Source organism: Myotis yumanensis, unplaced genomic scaffold (assembly GCF_028538775.1).
Source record: "Myotis yumanensis isolate MYYU_CA2020_CCGP unplaced genomic scaffold, mMyoYum1.0.hap1 SCAF_9, whole genome shotgun sequence".
Taxonomy (NCBI): Eukaryota; Metazoa; Chordata; class Mammalia; order Chiroptera; family Vespertilionidae; genus Myotis; species Myotis yumanensis.
The window spans coordinates 16,380,163-16,399,901 of NW_027223760.1; the positions used below are offsets into that span (position 1 = coordinate 16,380,163).

The window sequence follows — 19,739 nt, forward strand, 5'->3', positions numbered from 1 at the left end:
AATAGACTGCCCCGCCCTCAAAGATGGAGGCGCCCACAGCCACAAGATGGCCGGCAGGGGAAGGCAGTTGTGGGCAATCAGGCCGGCAGGGGAGAGCAGTTGGGGGCGACTGGGCCAGCAGGGGAGGGCAGTGGAGGGCAATTGGGCCGTCAGAAGAGCAGTTAGGCGTCAATCAGGCTGGCAGGGGAGTGGTTAGGGGGTGATCAGGCTGGCAGGTAGAAGCGGTTTGGGGCAATCAGGCAAACAGGCAGGTGAATGTTTGGGAGCCAGCAGACCTTGATTATGAGAGGGATGTCTGACTGCCAGTTTAGCATCAGGCCTAAACGGGCAGTCGGACATCCCTTGAGGGGTCCCAGATTAGAGAGGGTGCAGGCTGGGCTGAAGGACATCCCCCCCACCCCCCCGCAGTGCACGAATTTCGTGCACCGGGCCTCTAGTTAAATATAATCTGTTTTTGTGGAGTGACATTTGGGCTTTATATTTTATTTAATCGTCCTAATACTTATTTATTACACATTTATTGAATAGAAAGGGAGTCTTGGGTTCTAATACGGTTAATTCCATTCTAGTGATATAACAGAAGTTGGTGGCTCTATCCAGAAGGATTCCGGGATTGTGAGACTACATGACCTTAAGCAACTCAAGTGCTCCGAGCCCTAGTTCTCTTATCTGTTACTTCATAACATATTTACTTCACAATAGGATGTGCCGAGAATTTAATCACTTTGTCCACCCCCATCAGAGTTCTGAGAAGAGACACAGTAAAACTCAGCCAATATTTTTCTCATTCAATAGTCTGGGAGTGGGGCCCAGAAATGTATATGTTAAAAAATGGAAACAAATAATACTGACATGTAGCCGAGTTTGGGGAACACTGTCCTAAGGGATCTGGCTCAAGGAGTAACAATTTTTAGAGTGAATTTTGGAAGTAAAATGATGCAAAAGTCAGTTTGCTATAATGCCATTGCACCCCTTAAGATTAAACTCTGTAAGTATTTACAAGCATTTCAGCTGTAAGCTGGTTTTGACAACAGTAAGAAGACACTTGTCTTTAGGTTTAGGCCAGCAAAACTTAGAATGCAAAACATATACTTTTATGGTCTGTCAATCCCTTGCTTTGGAAAAGTATATCTTATGTCCACATTTCTAAGAACATATAATTCTCTAAGGAAAAGATAGAAGCACCAACCAGCTATTCCCTTTCTTGGTATCTAAGTAGCATTTAGTAAACCAGTGCTTTAGTACATGGAATAGTATAGTGGTCTGAGAGAGAATAAATGCCTTCCAACAGCTCTGAACTTTTTCCATGGCAACATCCAAGTAGTATGGGTCCAAGAGACTGACTCAGTAGATTTTGTCATCGGATAGAATTATTTATGTGCATATGTTAAAACGGGAAATTAAAGGATAGTGCATATTTAGCACTTTTCTGTCCACTTCTGAATGCATCTTGCACTTTAGTAAATTGAAAATATTATATAGTTCACCTGACAAGCCAGTGTCAACCTGCTATGGAAGCTACAGAATCGGAGTCACTCTGATGGTGTGAAATTGCTCTTGTTTTTGTAATGTTGGGGTTGTGTATGGAATGTTTTCTGAAGAAATACAAAAAGTGAAAGGCCATATTGATTTTCTTGCCAGGGGTTGGCAATTGATGGACCACAGGCCAGATCCAGCCCAGTGCCTGTTTTTGTAACAAAGTTCGCTGGAACACAGGCACTCATGTATTTTGTCCTGGCTTTGTCGCCTTTGTTCTGGAATGGCGGGCTTGAACGGTTGCAACAGAGACTGCCTGGCTCTCACTGCCTAAAATAGTTATTATTGGACCCTTTACGGAAAAAGTGTGCCGACCCTCGTGTCTCGACTAATTCTATGTCATTTGACCCCTTACCAAGCTGATGATTAAAGTCTGGGGTTGAGATAGTTTAGTAATTTTAACTTACACCAAACCTCATTTCAAAAGGATTTGATGGTAAAATAAAACATATAATTACAAAATTACTAAAAGGAAAATAAAAAAATTGGCCTCAAACTGGATAGGGATATGTTAGCTACTATCATTGAGGCTAACTTTTGGCTTTGAGATTTGGTGTACCTAGAGCAACAGGGAAAGAATATGTTTTACCCTCAGGAAGGGAACATTGCAGTTCCTTCCGGGAATCTCTCACCTGCCCAGGTAGCATATCCACAGCACCTTTCTCAAAGGGGCTACGAAGTAGACAACCCTATGCTACGTAACAGGTCAAGGACCAAGGCCACATTTGCATGCAAAATGAATGGATGTCAGATCTGGCTCTTACAGCCACCTTCCGACAGCGTGGTATAGTGAAGGCATATCTAAGAAGAGCTAGAGTTAAGACGGAGATAAACAGTACTTTTTGATATTTGTATTGACATTACACTTGATATATTGTATTTTGGAGAATGGCATTTTAAATAATGTTGCTTCACAGCTTACCCCCTTCTAATAAGGGCACTTATAATTTACCAGATTATGTTCGTGGAAACACTATTAATAGATAACAGAGCGAGAGAGACAGATCACGACTTAATGTTGTGGAAAATATGTTTAAAAAGAAAAAAAGGCTATTTTCTCTCCTGTACATAATGTAATAGATTTCTACTTTCTTGTATTTCCATTTACTTTCACGTGCACTCTTAAAGCATTTCTAAAACAACCGGGTATCATTGGAAATTTAGCCTAACTTTGAAGGTTTATTTAGAATGGCTATTTGCCAAAAGCCGTTTCTGAAGTTTATATGGAAAAGAAACATCTACCAAAAAACCAATCTTAAGTTTTGTAAAGGAAAAGCCTGTTTCAAATTTTTCTTTTGTTTATTTGTATTAAAAAAGAAGCCATAAGGAAGCGGAGATTTAAATCACCCATAAGTAAGAAGAGCTTAACCACAACAATTGCTTTATTGGGGAAGTAGTAGACTGCGGTAATTAAAAAGAATAAGCTTTAGAGTAAGACGGAGCCAGAGCTGGAGTCCCTAGTGTTACTGTTTCATGGTTACATAACCTTGGGCAAGTTACTGATTCTCTCAAAGCCTTGGTTTTCTCCTCAGCAAATTGGTTGTTTCGGATTGTTCAGTGAGTGGAAACTGTAGGCACTCCAAACATGGAAAATGATCCTGTTACTACTGTTACAAACAAGTTACAGAAAAGAGATTGCTGCTGCTGCTGAATATTTTGGGATAAATGAATACTTTAGGTGTTTTCAAGGCACTTTGTCTCAACTTAGATATTCTTGTTTAAAAAAATAATTCTTTATTGTTGAAAGTATTACATATGTCCCCCTTTTCCCCCATGGACCCCCTCCACCCCGCCCCTGTCCCCCACCTGCCCCTGCCCCCCCACCCCCAGGCTCTCACCGCCCCATTGTCTGTGGCCAGGGACCATGCATACATGCACACAAGGTTCTTAGATATTCTCATGGAAAGGTCTGGGTGGTAAACATCCTGAAATTCTAACACACAGTATCCTGGATCATTCCTTGTAGGAAAAAGACACCCCACTCCCAAAAAATCTTGCGGTCAGGGATCCTGTCTGTTCTGCTTATCACTTAAAAGGGCCACACAATAAATATGTACCGAATCCATAAATCCATGGAGATCAAATGGTGCACCAATGTTTGGGCCCTTTAAACAGTGAATGGACCGAGAGAATCCACATTAAAGCTTCATTGATACACCTTTAGTTTTTATCTAACTTCAGAGGAACACTGATATGCTCAGATCTGCTCTTATAATGAAAATAATGCAGCCACCAATGCAGTGGTATGTAGATAGGGCTGATGCTTTGTACAGCCATGAGTCTAGACTCGGAGGCTTTTAAATGCTGGGTCCACTTTTCATAGTTCCTCTCTTCGTTTGCGTTTAAGAGCCCCCTATCGTTCACCAGTGTCACTCAGCCTGTGGGTTCTGGGGGAGGTGGATGAGTGTATACTTAATTCAGTCACTGGTGCTGTGAGCTTTTCACATGGATGTATGTAGCAGAACCTGGAGTGAACGGGCCAGGGAAGGATATGAAGACTTGTGGGTGTTTTGCTTAGAGGTGACAGTGGACTCGCTAAAGGTTTAATGGCCCATAAAACAGTGGAATACATAGTGTTACCTACAACGCTCCCCGGTAAAAGACATGTGAAAGCACACAGACAGCTGCTGCTGCGTGAGAGCATGGGAAGTATGAAGGGCCAACCCCCTGTCATGCCATTTCAGTTTTCTTGTGGCCTCTACACTGAGCCTCCAGTTCTTTTCTTAGCAAAGTGTAACATACTCACTTTTATGCTCTCCCAGTCCCTTGCTTTGGAAAATATATCATATGATGCAGGATTTTTATAACTACGGTATATATAATTCTCTAAAGCAGCGGTTCTCAACTTGTGGGTCACGACCCCTTTGGTGGTCGAACGACCCTTTCACAGGGATCGCCTAAGACCATCCTGCATATCAGATATTTATATTACGATTCATAACAGTAGCAACATTACAGTTATGAAGTAGCAACGAAAATAATTTTATGGTTGGGTCTTAACATGAGGCACTGTATTTAAAGGGACAGAAGGTTGAGAACCACTGCTCTAAAGAAAAAGACAGGGGCACCATCAAATTACTAGTGTTGTCTTTCATATCATCCAGGTACAATTTAGCAAGCCATTGTTTTCGTTTGTAGAATGAAATAGTGGCCTAAGAGAGAATAAATGTTTTTCAAAAGTTTTAAACTTGCTCCAAGGATAGCATCTAAGTAATATGTAGTTCAAGAGACTCTGACACAATATACACTGAGTGGCCAGATTATTATGACCACCTGACGTTTGTAGGCAAATTAGCTATAATTTTGCGCTGAAGTTGCTAGAGGGCCAGACCATTATAAATGTCTGAATAGCACAACATACTTAAATATCATTGCTGATCAAGTTCATCCTATCATGTTGATGGTGTATCCCAGTGGAGATGGCTTCTTCCAACAAGACAATGCACCATGCCACGGTGCTCGTATTGTGCAGGAGTGGTTTCAAAAACATGAGGGAGACTTTACCTTGCTTAGGTGGCCCCCACAATCACCAGATCTCAATCCAATTGAGCATTTGTGGAATGAAGTTAAAAGAGCTATCAGGCAGCTGGTTCCACAACCATCAAATCTCACAGAACTGGACAGTGCTGTTCATCAGGCATGGTGTCAGATTCCTCGCATCACCTTTCAACATCTCGTGGAGTCAATGCCAAGAAGAATCGCTGCAGTATTGAAGGCAAAATGTGGCCCAATGAAGTACTGATGGGCTGGTCATAATGATCTGGCCACTCAGTGTGTGTTACCATTGGTTCAGGATTATTTATGTATCCTTGAAGAGGGCATATTTCTACAGGTGTAGCAGAAATCAGAATGGCAATGGGCACGAGGAAATCGATTGTTCCAGTTGAAAAGAACGTTTCTGGGAGTCCCTGCGAGTAGTCGGACCAATATTTTTGTATTCCCACTGTTTAATGGGACACTCAAGTACAAGATTCATTTGTAGGAACTCTAGAAGGTGTAACCGGGACCAATGGAAGGATGAACACTGCATCAATTAGAGTTATCCAGCGATGGAACAGAGCCCATCTCAACAAGTAGGAAGTTTTGTTGGAACAAAAGGAGTTAGGAAAGCCGCGGAGAGAGTGGTTTTATCACTCAGGAGAATGTCAACCAACCACCAAAGTCTTTCTTCAGATTCGCAGTTCTGTGATGGGCGATCACATTCACATACACAGAAGCAAGGCGAGATTTTCCACCTCCATCCTCCCAGCGATTTCTTTTCTTCAGGCTTTGCTTTTAGTCTTGTGTCCTGTGGGCAGCAGAGAGGCGTGGCTTGCAAAGGAGTGGAGAAAAGTGGATCCGGAGGCAAAACTGGCAGCGGTCCCTTTTGGCTAGCAGTGCACGTTCATAGCAGATGCTTCTACTGATACTTTAAAAATGTTAGAGTCCAGTGAACTTCCCTGCTCATTCCTTGCCCCCTCCAGCCCCACACCAGCACCCCTGCTGCTTTCCTGAGTTTAATGTGCTGTGTTTACCAGGAAGACAGAAGAGTAAAGGTCACGTTTAAAAAGCACAGTGTGCTTTGCCTGGTCGGTATTTCACCTAGGACACATCTGACATACGCTTTTTATTATGCGAATAAGAGGCAATGGATGGTATCAGAAGTGCTTCCGTGCCTTTAGTTAATCATACTGGGGGGTAAAGGGGGGGGAGTTGAATCAAATAAACTTATAAGTCTGCACCATTCCCTGTTATTATGCTATGGCACATGGTAATTGTGTGTTCAGGTTTATTGCTGTTTTCCTGAATGCTTATAGAATTACTGGTGTATTTATGACCAAGTAGAATGTGTTCTTTAATTGGCACACTCGAGCTCAAGGAATGTTTATTTAACCTTAACTCAGTTGAGTTGTTTATGCTACAGGGACCTGAGTTCAGCTTACTTTAGCTTTTGAAAAAACTTTTTTATTTATAAAAGTTGAGTTTCAAGTGACCTCCCGGTTCTGATGTTTCCTCTACCCACCACTGTGCAAGGAGAACAAAAAGCCAGTGTCTCATTTTTTTACTCCAAAGGCACTAAACTGCTTCCTTAAGTGGGTTACTTCTTACAATTGAAAATGGTAACCAGATGTTTACTAAAATCCCTAGCATTTCTCCCTCAAGCCCAGCTTCTTTCTAATTGTTTGATCTTTTTAAAAGTTTCATAGAAACCAGATTGGGAATGTGAATTTTCCAAAGCTGGGAAATGCTTAATATAGCTTTGAAGATACTTTCTCTGTCCTGTTTCTTTAAATGCCCTTCCTGTTGCTTTTTATTGTTTTAAAAGGATGCAGCATTGAACTTTTACTAGGTAATATATTTCAGATCATTGTTCTTTTCATATTGCTTTAAAATTAAAAAGACTAAAAAAAAAAAAGAAATTAGAGATTTATTTTTGGTTTGCCAAGTACTAAAAAAAGTGCTTTGAATGACAGATTTAATTTGCAAAAACAAATAATATTCATATTATATTTAGATGAGGAAAGACTCCAGGAAAGAAAAATGAACTCCTTCCTATGGGACCTTTCAATTGACTGTGCAGATTAACTCCAGGGGAGTTTGGGGATTCAGATATTGTATTGTCAGAATTAGCTGCTTGAAATAGTTTAGATATCCCCAATTTGGGAGGAGCTTAGGGGCATTTTACCATATTTCAGGGCTGCCTCTTAATTTTTGTACCACTTTTACTTTCCACCCTTCATGTTAAAACTATTGTTGAAACCTCCGGAATCACTTCCTTTTCAGATTTCACTTTCCCAGTGAAACAGTACTTCCCTGGGAATATTCTCTTCATTCTAAGTTGCTTCTTCCTTAGGGAGTCTCTTCATTCAGTTTGGGAAGCAACGACTTATGGAAAAGTAGGTATTTTTTCCTTAGCAATGTCTCTCCAATTAACCTTCAGTAATTTGACTTTCACCCCTCTCATATTCCTCCTCCCCAAAGTATCCTTTCAAAGTTTACCAAGAAACTCCTTTTTGTTACAAAATTAAGTCACTGTATTTATGACTGCATTTTTTTTTTTTTTTTTTTGGTACAAGAGCAGATTTGAGCACAAGTAGAATATCAGTATTTCTCAAATAATAGAAAAAAAATTGTAAAGCTATAAATTGAGGTTTAATGTGAATTCACTGTGGAAATCCCTCAGTTTTCTTTATCTTTCTTTGGCAATGTTCCTCAAACTTGGTGAGACGTATGAATCAGCCTGAATTAAACGCCTGCCCTGACACAGAGTGGGTGCTGCAGGGTCTAGAATTTTCTTGCAAATTGTTTTCTCTTTCAGTTTCCTTCATAGCGCTGCCTCCTCTTCTGGCACCTTGCTGACCCCTCCTTTTCCATGTTCTTCCTCCATGTATGGGCCTTCTCCAAGATGTTTATCCCTGGTCATCTGTTTGCACCTTCTCTTGATACTCCATCTCGACATTTTTCTCCTCTGCATTATCAATGATCTCCTCGGGGGATATAACCTTTCAACAAAGCCTCCTCCTAATCTGTCTCCTCCAGGCAGAATTTTGAGAGTCCAGATTTTCCAGGGACCTGTCAGATAATTCTGATTTGTGTGTCCCTACCTCAACCTGTATACAACTGAACTATCGTCTTAGTTATCTGTGGTTCTTGTCCACCATGCTCTGTTAGCACTGCATTCCCTCCAGCTCTAAAGCTCCTAGGTGGGTCCTCTCTCTCCTTCAGCCACAGCACACGGCAGGCACCACGCTCCATAAAGTGTGTGCTTGCCGTCAGCCATGGCTCCACATTCCTTGCAGTTACTGTGCCTGTCCAGGGCCACCACAGTGCCTATCCACTACCCTCCCCGCTGCTGGCCTCTGCCTGCCATAGGGCAGCCCCACCACACTGCCAAGTGCTTGCACAGCACAGCCCCGTTCACTTCGCTGCCCTGTGCAGAAGTCTTCAGTGACATCCCATTTCCTCCTACACAGCACCCACTTCTCCTAGCCCTGCATCCAAAGCTTCCCGTGCAGCGGGGTCAGCCCCTCCCCATCCCTGCTGTAGCATGGTTATCAGGCCTGTCCTCTCTCTCGAATCATCCAGGGAAAACTTAAAAATCAGAGAAGCCGATGCTCAGGCCCTATTTCGAAAAGTGTAGAAGTGCTTTCAGGAAGGGGATGGGCCTGGGCATCACTATCTAATATAATAATAGAGGAATATGCAAATTAGCCGGGATGCTATAACATCATGACCGATCTACAAGTAGTGGAGAGCTACAGGAGGGCGGGGCAGCGAGCTACGAGCGGCAGAGAGCTACCAGTGGTGGTGGGCAGGGTGGCCAGCTGAGGCAAGCAGCAGCGAGCTACTCGCACACGGATTCGTGCACAGGGCTACTAGTATTTTTAAAAAACTTTCCAGGTGAAGGGATTAAGAAGGACACACTGGTAGTTACAAAATAGTCATAGGGATGTAAATTACAGCATAGAGAATATCGTCAATAATATGGTAAGAACTATGTGTGGTGCCAGGTGGGTACTAGAAATGTCAGGGGGAACACTTGGTAAAGTATAGGATTGTCTAACCACTATGCTGTACACCTGAAACTAACACAACGTGTTGTTGAATGGAAACTGTAATTAAAAACACACACACACACACAACTTCCCAGGTGATATTAACATGTGGGCAGGTAGGAGAATTCATGAGATTGGCCTGCTCACCTTTGCCTGATAACATATTTTGCAATGTTATTGAGATTTTTGTCTCCTTGAACCACCTCTTTTCTGCCATCTCTTAAAATCCAAATTAATATATATATATATATTCCCCCCAAATTAGAATTAGTAAACAAGTTATCTGAGGGCTCATCACTCATTGTTTATACATCACTGGGTTCCAAAGTATGCTTATGCTACATTTTTAATAATTTTTGCATTTTCATCTCATTTGCCCTTCAATGTTATATAGTTATAAATCAGGCAGTGTTTTATTGGTCTATTTACATGCTGTTCTGCATAGGACAGTGCCATGCGTATAGCCAGCAGGTACACAATGAAATGAATTGACAATTGAAACAATAAACCCTACAAATACACTAATAAAACAGCATAGTCTTTCCTTCAAATATTCAAGCACCATTTGCCTCTTTTAGGGAAAAAATAGTGAGTATGATGGGAACTAGCTGTATGGCAGGGCAAAATGAAACACACACCAGGATGCATCTCAGCAAAGCCAAGGGGAGAACAGGACTCATACCGCTGTGTTCTCTGTAAACTTGTTTCAGAGTCAGTCAAGCCAGCGATGTCTCAGTTTTCAAAGAAGGAAGAATTCTGCCAACTAGTTAATAATAATAACCTTTTAATAACCATAATAACTCATTTCAGCTCCTTGTCTAAGGAAAAACAGGAGAGTCATGTGTGACTCTCATCATTTATGCAACAAAATGGTCCATTTAGATCAGGGAACTCTTGGAATTTAAAAAACATTGTTCAGCATTCCACCTCATTATCAGAGAAACCAAGCAATTGATGAAACCAAACAATTGATGATGGAGTGTAGAGGACAGAGATGACTCCAGGTCCCTGCTTCTCTTGTAGCTAGCTTTATATTTTGTAATTATCAGAAGGGAAAGGAAATCCCTGTCTGAATGTTTGCTTCAAGTACTTAGTTTTGGCAAAGCTCCACCATAGTACCTACCTATTTGCTAGGACTCTGATGCTCAAATTTAATGTGCTTCAGCATTGTCAGGAAGGCTTGTTAGGTAAGTCACAGATTGCTGGGCTCTGCTATGAGTAGCTTTGGTTCGGTAACAGTGGAAGGCTGGTTAAGAAGTAAGCGACCGGGTAATGCTAACATGCTGGTCCTGCACTGTGTGCTGAGAATTGCTGGGATAGGTACTTCTTTATTGCAGGTTTTCAGTGGTTCTTCCAGAAGCACAAAGAAGTTCTGCCTATTTGCTATAGTTAGTGGCCAAACAATTCCCCGTTTGCCTTACCAGGCCCTCAATCAACTTTCCACATTGGTGAGATGCCCTACTCCTAAATATATGTAGGGAGCGGCTCTAGGGTTAAGCCTCTGACTGACCTGTGGCAGGGCCACAAACAAGTCCCAGCTTGGAGGGCAGAGCCCTCTTAGCATAATTAAGCTTAACCTTATAGCCCTCCCTACTTTCTTCCTGGTAGCTAATGGGCTGTGGGGGGTGCAGCAAGTGCTGACAAAACAAGTGAAACTCACAAGAACATTGTAACTATGTTGACCACTTCCTTGTTTTTCTCTGACTATAAAATAAAGCCTCAGCTTGCAGGCTGGGTCTTTCTGTGTCCTCATCCAGGCATGGGAGATCCGCCAGGTCCCAGCTGCATCTTTGTCTGTCTGCTTTAATTCTTCACCGCCCCTCCTCAGGCTCACCGAAACCGAACCCTTGACTGTGCTGTATGAGGCACAAATATACATAGATCCTAAACCCATTATGAGTTGACATGCAAAGCTGGGTACATCTTACAGTAGCTCAATTCTTTACAGTCAAGGCCAATGACCCCACTTGAAAAGTAAGCAGCTGAATTTAAACTGTCTTTGGACATATTGGGCTTGCTTGAAGATAGTGAGACCAAGGTAAGAATATAGTAACATGATTTATCCCAAACACATGCCATAAAAACTTTATAAACATTATTTCAATGGCAATATAAACTTGTATTAGATAGATATGGTTAATACTGAATTTAATTTTCTTAATCTAGATATGAATCGTATTTCTTAATCTAGATAAGAATGTTTTGTTGTAAATAATGTGCTCACAACATTTTTGTAAATAAGTTAAGTACATTTCAAGTGATTTCTTTAGCATAGATTTCTAAAATTTAGTTTAGGGGCATGAAGAATGAGGATCCATTTTAAAGCTCTTCATTCATGTTGTCAAAATTCTACCTGAGGAGGTTAAAACATTGCCTATTAGATATGCAAGAAATTTCCCAGCTCCCCAAACCTCACCAACATGAAAAGTGTCATTTTCTTAAGTGAGGTTGTTTTAAGTATGAGAACTTTACCTGTTATTCTATGGAAGTACGGCATGGAAATCCAAATTCACAGCTGTAGTGTAAAACAGAAGACTTTTCTGCTGGAAATTGGTATTTGCATCACAGAAGGAATGCTGGGAATGCCAGAAAGGCAGGCACATTCCATGCTAATCTGAAGGCTGGTCCAGATAGCCAATGTATCAGGAATAGTGAGTGTTTGCACTCGCATTGGTTTGTTTACTCAAGCATTTCTGTTCATTATTTGTCCATTTTTGGAGAAATGGCATATTCAGATTTACCAGCAAGCCCTTATTTTGTGTGGTGCCTGAAATCTCCAACTCATAACTGCACACAGCATGACTCACACTGAATTCAGGCCCACACTGAATTTTGTTTCAAGAAATCCTATTACTTTGTCACACTGAGTATTTTAAAGGCACTGCATTACAGCAGAGATGTTTAGAATTTTAAAATGATGGAGGTCCAAATTAGCTTTCTGTACATTTTTTGTTTCTATTTAAGTTAATTGACGTTGACAGTACCTTGAATGATGTACGATGTGTGAAAAGACTCAATGTAGTTTTTCCCAGAGAATATTATTTCTTTACTTGGATGCATATTTTAACCACATTTTTAGAAAATGGTTTTCCCATTTACAAATATATTACATGTTTATGGTAGAATATGGAATTAAGTATCCACAAATAAAGAGATGAAAGTGAAAGTTACTCCAAATTCCACCACCCAGAGATAACATGGTTAACAATGTTGTGCATGTTTCCAGGTGTGTCTCTAATAACACATGCACACACACGTGCACACACACACATACATGCACACATGCAAACATACATTCTGTCCTTTTGCCTCCTGCCTTTTTACAATAGTTTATCCCACATGTTTTGACAAATAAAAGCTTGACATTATGATAAAAGTTTTGCCATTGTCCTGATCCGTCCCTCCTTACCTAAAGCACCCAGTTTAGGCCCAGCTGGCATGGCTCAGTGGTTGAGCTTCGACCTGTGAACCAGGAGGTAGAGGTTAGATCCCTGGTCGGGGCACTTGCCTGGATTGCGGGCTTGATCCCCAGTGGGGGGGGGGGGGGGGGGGGGAGGGGAGGCGCGGCGCGCGTGTGGGAGGCAGCCGATCAGTGATTCTCTCACATGATTGATGTTTCTTTCTCTCCCTCTCCCTTCCTTTCTGAAATCAATAAAAATATATTTTAAAAAGAAGTTTTGCCATAGCAGCTTAAAAATTATAATAAATTTTCATATCAACAGTTTTGTTAGCCTTTTTTATTATTAACTAAATGCACTTGCTATGCACTTTATATACATTAACTCATTGAATTCTCACTCCTAGTCCATAAGATAGGACTTTCTGTTTCACAAATGAGGAACTGAGTGGTGCATCTCATAAACGGCGGGGCTGAGGTTTGTTCCGAGGACTAGCCCTCTCCTGCCTGAGCCTTCAACCACAGCCTCATGCTAGTTTCCTGCAACTGCATGAATACTATTTGTTTCATGACTTTTAGTATTTTATTGTCTGGGTAAACCATAATTTTTAACTGAGTCCTTCCTTCTTGGTACATAGTTAGAATATTTTCAACTAATTGCTATAAATACAACTTTCCTACAATATTCATTTACATAACATTTGGGAGATTTGAGTGTAATGCTGAATTATTGAGTCAGTTGGTGGAAATATTAAAACTGTGGTTCTTATTGCTACATTCCTCTACAAAGGGATGGTTGCTAGCTTAATATTTCCATCAGCAGTGCTCATTCCATGTAGATCTTCAGTAATTCTATATAATAAAAGCCTAATATGCTAATCAACTGAACTGCGGAAGGACTGGCAGAATGACTGGTTGCTATGACGTGCACTGACCACCACGGGGCAGACGCTCAACACAGGAGCTGTCCCCTGGTGGTCAGTGCGCTCCCACAGCAGGAGCGCCGTTCAGCTAGGAGGCGGGCTCACAGCTGGCTAGTGCAGTGGCGATGGCAGGAGCCTCTCCCGCCTCTGTGGCAATGCTATGGAGAAGTGAGCCAAGAGGTAAGGAGCAGCGAGCAGGCAGGTGGTAAGGAGCGAGGGGTCCTGGACTGCGAGAGGGATCCCAGACTGCGAGAAGGCACAGTCTGGGCTGAGGGACCCTCCCCCACCCCTACCCACCAGTGCATGAATTTCGTGCACGGGGCCTCTAGTAGATGATAATATGTTCTTAAATCTGATTGGGTCAAAATGACATATCAATTTAATTTTTTAATAGAAAGGAACTTTTATCTGCACATTAATTAAAAGTGCTTTTATAATGCTGTTTTTAACTTAATATTTTATTTATAATTTTTTTAATGCTAAGAGTTTGAATAAGCTGCTTGAAAACAAAGAAGATCATGAAATTCAGAAAAAGTCACAGGACATTTGAGATTATACCATGTCACTTTACATTTGCAGGACTGGCAAAACACAAAATTGGTGACACCACCTAGTGCTGGTAGGAGTCTGGGAAAGGATGCTCTCATACATTGCTTGTGGAAATGTGAAATGTAGCCTTTCAGGGGGAAACAACCTGGGAAAATATATACAATTTAAAATACTTATACTTTTTAAACCGGCATTATTATCCTTAGACATTAAAGCATCAAAACATAATGAATTTTAGACATAAATCTTAACATTTACAATGTCAATGAAGAGAGAGAATGCTTTTAAATAAGGGAAATGAGACTGCTATACAAAATTTGAGCAGTAAATAGTTAGGGGAAAAAAGCAAATTATGTTCCAAACATCTCTGGAGAGGTGAAAAATTAATATTATGAGTATTGAGGCAAGTATGATTTTGCAGAATTCTGTTAAATTGTGTGGGATTAAAATATTGTTCTCATAGGTGTAGAACAACACACTTTAAAGTATGGTACATTTTATGGCTAAGCTATGTTGATAGTTAAGTTCAGTAGCTACCCCTTATCCGTGATTTCACTTTTCACAGTTTCAATTATCTATAGTCAACCTCAGTCCAAAAATACTAAATGAAAATTTTCTAAAATAAACAATTTTTAGGTCTTAAAAAAATAAAAAAAAATAAAGTATGGTACATTTTAATAGTACTTGGCACTGTTTCAAATTGACCTAAATATTCATCTCATGGGTAACAAAATGATTAGTTTCAGGAGGCACTTCTGATATCCCCTTAGCTTCTGGGAGCAGGGCCAATTTTAAGAAAATTGTGAAGTGGATGTAACCTGGCTTAGGCAATAGCCCTGTTTACCCATTGCCCCCTGGTCGATCCCTCCTTACCGAAAGCACCCACTTTGGGTCCCACAAGGTTTGCCTTTCTGGCCAGGTTGTGCCTACCACTTGGGGCTTGTTGCTACTCACGCATGAAAATTGACATTCCTTCGTCATTAGTTTGAAGGCTTACGATGTCACCTGTTCTAGAAAATGCACTTATAGTGCCAGTGAGGGAAACTGCAGAGCCCTGTCCTAGAGAATGTGCGTGGGTGAACTGGACCTGCTGTTGACGAGGGCCTTTCTTTTCCATAGACTGAAAGCACCAACCAGTGTCCACTGGGTTAACCTATCCTTCTCCTGTGAAAGGAAGGCCTTTTGAAGAAACATGAGAAGACAGCAGTGAGTTGGGGGAGAGATTATTTCATGTGTTTTTTAAATGACCTTTATATCATATCAATCTGTTCAGAAGTCTTAAATAATAGGCTGTATGACACATAGAAGTCACATTTTGTTTCTTTTTAAAAATATTTTTTATTGATTTCAGAAAGGAAGGGAGCGGGTGAGAGAGATAGAAACATCAGTGATGAGAGAGAATCATTGATTGGCTGCCTCCTGCGAGGCCCGCACTGGGGATCGAGCCCGCAACCCGGGCATGTGACCCAACTGGAAATCTATCTGTGATCTTCTGGTTCATATGTCAGCGTTCAACCACTGAGCCATGCTGGCTGGGCACATTTTGTTTCTTGAAAGTTCATCACCTGGATCTGGGATATATTTGCCACCAACCTATGTATTCATTAAACAAATTCTTTTAGACACTGTTCTAAGCACCTCACAAGTATTTACTCCTTTCATTCTCATATCATCCACCTAATGTTGGTATTATTATTGCTGGGGAGGGGAGTGTCTGAGTTTTATGCCCGTAACTGCTTTTTGGATTGACCTTGACCAAGCCCTTCAGGTTATCTATCGCTTGATTTGAAAATGGAAGATAAGACTGGCCCCGCAAATATCTTACAGAAATATTATGATTGGGATAACTAAATCTCCAAAGATTATGAAAATAATGCATTATGAATAAGAGATGTGTAATCTCAGAATACTTTTGGCACTAAGTAATAAGCCATGGCGAGAGTTGATCCTTTTTCCCATGTTAGTGAATTGTATTTTCTTAAGACTTAATTCTCATCTGTGCTGAATTAGTGTGGAATTATTCTTGGAAGAAAATTTAAATCAATGACTGCCTCCCCCCTCTCAGATTTCTCCAAGTCCCCGGTGCATTATTATACAATGTGAAACCACAGATGACTAGATTTTATTCACTGCATTTTAAAGAAGTCATGCAAAATGATTTTTAATAAAACAGGAAGAAAGAATCATACTTAGTTAAATGAAGTGTCTCGATGCTAATTAAAAACTCTTTGTGCCACTCTGAGGAATTTGGTATTAGGAGTGTCTGTCAAAGACTCATGTCAAGTCCAAAAGAACCCAGCCTAAGCACCAGCCTCCTAGCAAGGGTTATGAGGATGACAGGACAGCCAGGCATCACGCTATTTTATCATTGACACGAAACATTTCTGTTTCACTTACCGTAAGAGCTCATTGGTGCGGGCGGGGGAGAGAGCGTTGTGAAGGTGAGTGAGACTTTCCAAGGAACTACAGGGCAGAAGTGTGTATCGGCCCTTCTCAAGCTCCCAGGTGCAGGCAGGTCACCTGGGGGCCTTGTTGCTGACAACTTCTAATTGGGTCAGGTCAAAGCTGGGGGCTGCGACTTTTCATCCCTAACAAGCTTTTAGTGGATGAAGATGTTGCAGGTCCGGGAACCATTTCTGAGGAAGAAGGAGGTACATGTTAAACCGTAATAATATTAGATACAATAGAAGCAGTGTGAAGGGCAGACAAGGAAGGGACCAATTTCGAATGTGGGTATCTAGGAAGGTGTCTCAAGTAGAATCCTTGGCATGTAGCAGTGGTTTCTCCACAGAGTTTGGACGGGAGGACACTCAGCAGCATGAGCTGCCTGCTGGAGGCACCCAGGTCTATAGGGCTTGGAGTCTCAGGGGCCCACAAGCGGTCCCTGGTGGCCGAAGAGGAAGGAGGAGGCTGCTCTCGGGGAAATGAGACGAGAAGAGTAGGTTGAGGCTGCTCTGAAAGGCCGTGGTTGCTTGGCAGAGGAATCGATCTGTTTTGTGCTGGCAATGATAAGAGCTGTGTGTTTGGAAGATGACTGAGGCTGTAGGGCAGAAGATGAGTTAGAGGAGGACAGGAATTCGAAGCAAAGAGACGAATTAGGAGTCTTTGAAGAGCTGGCAAGGTCTTAGATTTAGAGAATGTGATAGGATTTGGAAAGGTCAGGAAATGTTTAAGAGATTCTCATTGAGGATGGATGGGAATTGGAAATCAGTGGGAAGTGGAATGAGAGACAAGTACAAATTAAAGAGGAGGTTGTTTCTAGCTTGAGAGGGTGGCTACACCTTTGATTGTAAGAAGAGCAGAAGGAAAGACAGGTTTTTTGGCAGCAGGTAACGGGTTTAGATTTGTACTTGTTCAGCAGGGCATGTGTTCTAGCCTGTAACTGGAAATAGCTCTCGGAAATATAAGAAAGGTCAAGAATGGTAAATTTTGGAGTCAATAGCAGAGAAGCAAGAGCTAAGGCAATGTCTCTAAATGAAATCACCACAGGAGTTGAGTTTAGAGAGAAATAGTAACAAATGTAAAGAGTATAGAATAATGGGGGTTGCATATATTATATACTTTATTGATTTTTTACAGAGAGGAAGTGAGAGAGATAGAGAGTTAGAAACATCGATGAGAGAGAAACATCGATCAGCTGCCTCCAGCACACCTCCTACTGGGGATGTGCCCGCAACCAAGGTACATGCCCTTGACCAGAATCAAACCTGGGACCTTTCAGTCTGCAGGCCGATGCTCTATCCACTGAGCCAAACCGTTTAGGGCAGACAGGGGTTGCATATATTAAGCGGATGGTGTCAAACTCCAAACCTGATGTATTTTTCAGTTCTCTGAATTTTAAATACCACTGAAATTTTTATTAACATAAGAATGCATTTTGCATAAAAAGCAATTATTTTCCACTTTCTGCATGGTAGTGCTGATGGGTTTTAAAATACAGCATTCTTAGCATAAAATACTTGGGGAGACAGGTAATTAGTATATGAGAGTTTACCTCTAGCTGCAGCCATATACTTAGCCATCATCATATTATTGCCTCTGTAGAATTTGTTTATTCTGATTTTTAAAAAAATCTTTATTCAGATTTTTCTTCGTTTTTACTTAATGTACCTTTTCTGTTCCAAGATCGCGTTCAGGATGCCACTTTCCATTTAGTCGCCAGGCTTCCTCAGGCTTCTCTTGGCTGAGACAGTTTCTCAGATTTTCTTTGTTTTTCATCACCTTGGCAGTTTTGAGAACTGGTCAGGCATTTTGATGCCTCCCCATTGGGATTTGCCTGTAGTTTTTCTCATGATTAGAATGGGGTTGTGGTTTGGGGGAGTAACCACAATGGTTCTCATCACATTATATCAGGGGTACAATACTGTCAGCGTGACTTACTGCTGTTGATGATAACTTGACAGCGCTTGCCAGGTTTTTCTTTTACTTCTGCTTTCCATATTGAAGTCTTTGGAAGGATGTCATTATGCACAGCCTCCACCAAGGGAGTAAGCTGGACTCCGCATCCTTGACGGGGGAGTAACTATGTATGTTATTTGGAGTTTTTCTGCATGGAAGACTTGTCTCTTCAGACCTTATTTATTTATTTAATCTTTGGTTTATCTCAATATGGTCTTATGGATTGTTTTTATGCTTTGGATGATAATCCAATATTACTTATTTCATTGCTCAAATTGTGTCCAGCTTTAGCCATTGAGTCCTGTGTCACCTTGACATACCTCCATCATTGCTTTTGCTGGCTGGTTTGCTTGTTTGTTTTGAGCTCTTTCATTTTTTTTTTTTCTGGCAGTATGCTGCTCCAGGCTCATCCTGTGTATATATACTACTCCAGCCCTTGAATCAGCCAACCCTCCAAGGAACCTTGATTTCTTTTATTGAAGAAAAGTGTTAGAAGCCAGTATGTGGGCACTAGATATAGTCTGATTTTTAAGTTGCTGCACCGTCGATTTCTTTTAAGTGCTAAGGCTTTCAGACATCAGATATTTGATAAAAATGCAGTAGTAAGTATTTTTCCCCAGAAGGACAATAATATTGAAAGCAGTAAAATTTTAAACACACATACACACGTATTCAATCTGTTACACTGCAACCGAAAGCAACAGAAGTAGCATAAAAGTCTGAAGAAGTCATTAAAAATCTATGGAAGGAACTTTAGCAAGCTCTGTAAATTAAACATGTCTTGAGTTTATTTCAGAGGAATAGACTGTTCTATTTCCTTTCATGCTCTTCTTAAAGGAAAATTTCTTCAAAGCAGGAACCTTTTAAACACTTGCAAGAGTTTAGGCATAATATTGTTTTCTTGAACTTTTGCATAGGTTGGAAGAATTTCAGAACCTCAAAACTCTTCACATAAACCATCTTATTGTCCTTTACAACCTCTCATAGGGCAGAAGGAGTGTCGACATTAGGACAGAAAAGCTTGATCCTTGGTGTGGATTTAGAACATCAAGGGAGAGAATGGTTGAGAATTTCTTTGTGATAAAATGCAAAGTTTTCATCATCAGCTCTTAAAGGATAAGAAGCCAGAGGCATAACAAGGAAAAACCAGCCTCTGAGGGTAGGGAACCAGATTTAAATAGATATTGTGCCATGTTGTAAAATTCACTGAAGATCTCAAGGTTCTGTATATATGATTTTTCTTCAAGTGCATTCCAAAAATTGAAATATTCAATCCAGTAAATATCTGCTAAGTGTCTACTAGAATCAGTGTTAGATGTAAGAAGGCAAGTATTTTTCCATCCTTAAAAAAAAGCCATGAATAAAATAAGCTATGGGTCCTCTGTTAGATCCATCATATTA

At 40.9% G+C, this 19,739-nt stretch overlaps 1 protein-coding gene across 4 annotated transcripts in view; it reads left to right on the top strand.

The window, feature by feature from the left end:
• The window catches only part of CPED1 (cadherin like and PC-esterase domain containing 1), a 280,292-nt gene that overhangs the window by 34,683 nt on the left and 225,870 nt on the right, over nt 1–19,739 (top strand). Inside the window, exon 1 of one of the 4 annotated variants that reach the window (XM_070423795.1) lies at nt 15,070–15,146. The exons of the other annotated variants lie outside the window; for them this stretch is intronic. The gene's annotated coding sequence lies outside the window, so the exon portion shown is untranslated. Of the gene's footprint in view, nt 1–15,069; nt 15,147–19,739 lie in introns of those variants that run through there. 4 annotated transcript variants of the gene reach the window in all.